Genomic DNA, 5910 nt, shown 5'->3' with positions numbered 1-5910 from the left:
ATTTTCTCCTGCTGCAAGGGGAGACACCGCAAACACTTTCTAGCATTTCTCGGATTTATGTATTTTACTTATGACCACAAGGGGACCTCCGTACACCAGCCATCTGCTCCTTCCCTCACATCAACATTCCACCTGCAGCCCTGCAATGGTAACACATGCACTGTACTCCTGATTATACACGGGATGTGGTTAAGACTGAGGGGTCTTTATGAATCCGAGTGCAAATCCTTTGTTATGCTCCTTGGAAAATCCCACCTCGGGTTGAAAAAGAATCAGGACAGCAACATGTGAGAAGACGGAAGACCCCAGCCGGGCAGGAAGATGTCGATTGAGCAGCGTGGCTGCTTCCTTCTCCGGTCGCTTGATCCAAAGCGGATGTGTGGCAGTGACTAAAATTTGCTTCTGATTATTCAGAGGTGCATTGTGCCCATGGCTGTGTCTACACGTACGGCGGCGTGCAGGGTACAGACGCTGCATGTGTTGCTACACGGTGCAGTGAAAGGCCACTACATTTGTCACTGCGGTGTGCAGCTATCGGCACAATGAAAGGTTGCACAGTGGGGAGCCAGCCGGACACGACACTGCTAAAAATAGCATGTAGATGGGGATGGCACTGCTTGGGCATGGAGAGACCTCACATAAGGTACTCTGTTTACCTAAGCGGTGCTATTTATGGCCGTGCTAGCTGGAGGTGCAGTGTCGGTACTCTACACGCCGCCCAAATAGCCCGAGAGTGTCACTGTGATCTGCTGTTACTCACCCACTGTCTCTGTGCCCGGCTAGCCCGAACAAGCCCCAAAGCCGAGGGGCGGGGAAGGAATAATCATGTAATTCTGGACTCCTGTGGTTCGCTTGACCCTGTGTGTTGCTGGCTGGTATTTGAAGTCACAAAGGGTAGAGGATGCAGGAAAAGAAAACCCTAGGTGATATTGCAGTCACCCCTTCTATCCAGCAGTCCCAAGGAGTCCTACAAACATGAATTCATTCCACTTCCCAGTCTCTTTGGGTGCTAGCTCGGTATTCCTTTACTCAGCTCACACCAAGGCCCTGAGGGGTGGAGCGACCTGCTGAAGCCACACACTGAATCTGGGGTTCGGTTTAACCTCTCAGATGCAAGTGACTGTAAAACTGAATTGGGGAGGGGCAGGGAAGTTTGGTCCCTTTTCTTGGGGGAATCTGTGCTTCTAAATATACACAATGCTGCCTCAATGCTAAAGGACAACAGTTCCAAACCCGGGACATGAAAGCTCCTGACAGCCAAGATTCTCAGAAGTGACCAGTGATTTGATGCCTCAATTTTTGGGCACGTACATTGCGATCCCTGGAAGGGGCCGATTTTCTGCTCCCTGAAAATCAGACCCCTTGACCATGGCCTTAAATTGCTATTTAAAAGACTTAAGTAAGTGGCCTGATCTCCAGGGCTGTGGAGAACCTGTGAAGAACCTGAAGCTCCTCCCTGATTTCAACTAGCGTTTAGGGTGTCAGCAGTTCTAAAAATTAGATCACTTCATTAGGAGCCTAACTATGGATTTAGGAGCCTAACGTTCAACAAGCACATTTTAAAAGCTGTGTTTGTAAATACTTTTGAAGTGATTATAACATAATCCCACCATAAACTGGGACTCCCAACTCCAACAATAGAACAAGATCCTCTCAGGAGGCCCTGATCTGTCACTGGTCCTCTAAATAAACTGCTCAGCTAGGGAGTGAGAGATCTGAACTCAGCCACTAGGTTGCTAGCTGTATCCCTCCATTGCCCTTTTGCTGTTGGAAAGTTTACACTTCCCTTCTTGAAATAAGTGTTTGACTGGACTTCTGCTCTCAGTTAGCAGAGCTCGTTTCTGTTCTGCTCTAGTGGGCCAGATGTAATGATGGAGCAACTCTGCCTCAGTTTCCCCCACTGACCCGTGTCCTACTCCGGCATAGACGTGACCTGGCCCTCCAGTCAGACCCCTTTGCAGAGTTCAACTTCTTTTGATGCCGGAGTCCTTTGCCAAAGTCCAATAGAAATGTATTCTACACAGTCAAACTGGCTGCCTGGCTGGGCTCAGCTGGCCACTACCTTGTCCCAGTTATGCCTCTGCTGCTATAGACTGTCCTCCTACCTAACCACAGGCTTCTGTGCTTCAATCTAGCCCACAGCCCAGGGGCTGCCACACTCTTCCCCTAACTCAGGGGAAGAGTCTCTAGTCAGGCTTCCAGCTCATCTCTGGAGAAGCTCGTCTACTCTTCTCCCCTTCCTCCTGCTGGGCTTCCTCTTTTTAAAATCCTGCACTGAGGCCTAACAGCTAGTGCACCCAGGGAGGTGCTGGCTGCAAGTTAACCCCTTCCAGACTAGAACAGGGTTTATATACCCCGTCCCATGGGGTTAAAAAAATAATCAAACACAGTTTTTGACAGAAGGATAATGCAAGAGTCTAACCTGAGGACAACTTTTCCATTATTGTTCAGAGGGGTGGAAAGGTTACACTGGGCTGGACACATCCATGTTTATCATTTTCCACTTTAAGAGGTTCTGCTGATACACAATAGAAATGAACACGAGGAAGTACAAAGTTTATACTAGAATGTTCTGGCTATTGTGCATGGGCACCCAAAAAAACGGATGGAACAGAAGCCACAAATCAGTGGATGGGTGGAGAATTTGGTGGGATACATCAGGACTCCTGCATACCCTTCAAAGCCCTCCAGATGCCCACTGGCTTGTGGCATCTGTTCTATCAGGTTAATTTTTCGAAGGATGCCCTTTCACTTAGCTCACTTATTTGTCAGTTCCACTCAATCAATTTGCCAGGCTCAGCTTCATGCTAAGGAAGGCCCCATTTTCCCAAGGAGGCAACTTCCTCGAGGCAAAAAAGGGGTGGTGGTTTTTGGGAAGTAAAATCCAACATTCATGGCCTGGCTTTACTATACATTCAAAACTTTTACCCAGCGCTTTGCATGTGATCCTGGCAAACGTATTTAAAAAAAACCTCCCACTTGCTCAGCAGGTAGTTTTTCGTCAAGTGCTCCCACCAGCTGTGGGATGGACTGGTTAATCTTGAAAGAAGACATAGTTCCCCTTTTACAGGTTTCAGGGGGTAGCTGTGTTAGTCTGTATCAGGAAAAACAACGAGGAGTCCTTGTGGCACCTTAGAGACTAACACATTTATTTGGGCATAAGCTTTTGTGGGCTAAAACTCACTTCATCAGTTGCCTGGAGTGAAAAATACAGTAAGTAGTATATATATTACAGCACAGGAAAAGGTGGGAAAAGCAAAAGGAAGGAAGCAGTTCAACTAAACAGTGTTTGTTACATCCATGGGCACAGCCAGGCTCTAGTAGTCTAAAAGTTGCAATTATTAATGTATCAGAGAGAGCTGGGGCTGAATCCAAAGCCTATTGAAATCAGCTGGAGTTTTTCCATTGACTTCAATGGGCTTTGGATCAGGCCCTTCCAGAGACTGCAGACTTTCTTACCACATGCTTAGCCCCTGGACTTGAGTAAGAACATTCACTTCCAAAATATTGGTTCTCTAACCAAAATATTCCATTGCAGACATGGTCTGTAGTGGAATATTATGTGGTTTCTTTGCTACTTTGCCCCACCTGGTCCGTAGGGGTATTGCATCATAAGCTCATAGTGCAGATACCAATGTTACAATTTAAAACTCTACAATGAAGCAAATGTGTTTCCAATTCCTTCTGCAACATGTGGTGGCCACTGGACAAGCATAAAGGGCGCTATGACTGGACTACTCAGTACAAGTGTCATAGGTTTATTCCCCACTTTGAATTTTAGCGTTCACAAGATGGGCTCCTCTAAACTTAAATCCTAGTTCAGATCTGGTACACTGCCACCAGCTAGAAATTCCAGTGTCTAGCACACTCCCTGTTCCCCCAAAACTTTCCCTGCGGAACACAGATCCCAACTTCCTTGGATCTTAACACAAAGGGAAATAATCCATTCCCCCCCACCTGATTCCGCACAATCAGCCTCCCTGCACCGAGTCTCCAGCTGCACATCAGGGCCTCTTTGTGCAAGGTGTTGTACAGACAACAGCTGGGGATTATGTCACAAGACTATTCATAATTTACTCGTTAATTCCGCCAGTGAAACCAGTCTTATGTCTTGGGCAGTGTGACTAACTCATAAGTGCTAATTTATTTGGTGAATTTCACCTCTTTGCATGTTACTAGTTGGTCCATAGCAGTATATTTTAAGAGGACACAACCTCAAAGGTTGTGTGATAAACTGGTCTGTCCCCTTTGAAGGCAATGAGGCACGCTAACCCCATTCCAAGGCATGGCGGGGGCTGTAGTGCCGTGCCATGATATGCCTGAAACAGGCTTTACATAGATAAGCCTTCTGATGAGTTTCCTGAACTTGCTGCTTCCAATCAGGCTGGAAATACTTTTGCTTATGATGCTGGCTGGGACCCAAACGTGCAGAGCCATAGGAGAGGTGACAGATGAGCCCCATGTGTTCTGAATCTCAGCAAGGGTTCGACCCTTGACTCGGTTTGAGTCTGGGGCCAAGATTCTGCTGCAGGTTGCTGAGTTTTCAAACAATTTTTTCTACAAATGGGCCCAAACTGGAACAGTGGAGCCAAACATTGAGGGCTCAGTTCCCTCTCCAAGCCCTTTGCACCACTGTGCTAGGACAAATGGGTCAGAAAGCTGGTAGATCTCTCCAGGTGGGGTTATCCCTGGTGTAAGCAAATCCCTGGGGGGCTGTGGTAAGGTGCTGCAGGGAAAGCCCTAATCAGCTCCTGCTATTCCAGCCCCAACCAGGGGAAATGGGTGGGAGCTGGGCCACTAGCTAGGATGGGCCTGGAAACTGGCGACACCTACCAGCCTTGTTAACAGGGGCTAAAAGCTTGGGAGGAAGTGAGTCCAGAGGGAGGGTGGGGTGGAGACGAAACCAGGGGGGAAGAATAGGCTGGCCAGGAGCCTACTATCCTATTGCCACTGAGGCCTGTGCTAGGCCAAACTTGTAAATAATCTGAAAATAGTTGGAGCTTGGTGATGGGGACCAGACACAGGAATAAAGAGTATGGGTGTTGCACCAACTTGAAGTGGTCCTGACTCATTGGGGAGCCGGGCTAGGAGGCTGAACCCAGCAGGGCATGGTGAGACCCCGTTACAGGGGCACAGAGTAGCCATAGCCAGCTTCTACCTGTCCCCTCATGGCCCCTGGGCAGGGGGCAAGGCATGGGTAGGAAGGTTGCTTCCAGAGCCAACTGCACTTTGGCAATCTGCAGTAGGTGCACCGGCTTCTTAGGAGCTATACCCAGCCTGGAGTTGTTTAGAGCAACCCTGAGATTGGGCTATAGTACACTATTGGCTGAAACGATGCCAGGATCACAGCTGCAAACTGCTCCTCCTCAGATACTCCCAGTGCGTGCCGGGTACTTTGGAGAATGGCAATTTGGGGAGGTTCAGATCCTGGTCCAGATCCAACCCAAAGATCCCAACTCAGGGCTCAAGCCAAACACAACCTCAGTTCTAACCAGCCCTGAACTTTGGCGTGGTTTACATCTGAATCGGGATCTAGACCCAAACACTGCAACTCAAATGTATCTGTCATTTCATCCCATTTGGTTCACTCCACCCCCTCACCCCCGTTTTGGGCCTGATTTTGATCTCACTCTGGTTTCACACTGATTTTGATGCCTTTGCTCCAGAAACTCTCTGCTAGATTGAAGAGGCGGCTGCCCACAAGCTGTAGCCTAGACCAGACTCTGGGCTGTTTTCCTGGGCTACAGAACAAGGTAAAGTTTGATTCATCAGCACGGCTTGAAACTTCCATCAGAATTGTACCTCAGTAAAAATTCCGCCTGTCACAGAATCGGTTGCTATGACACTTTGTGGATCTGCTTAAGAGGCACAACTGATGCAAGAATAACCTAAATTTTGCCTTGTGACAAG

The sequence above is a fragment of the Mauremys reevesii genome, linkage group 7 (assembly GCF_016161935.1).
Source record: "Mauremys reevesii isolate NIE-2019 linkage group 7, ASM1616193v1, whole genome shotgun sequence".
Classification (NCBI taxonomy): Eukaryota; Metazoa; Chordata; order Testudines; family Geoemydidae; genus Mauremys; species Mauremys reevesii.
Note: the sequence above shows the minus strand (reverse complement) of the source record.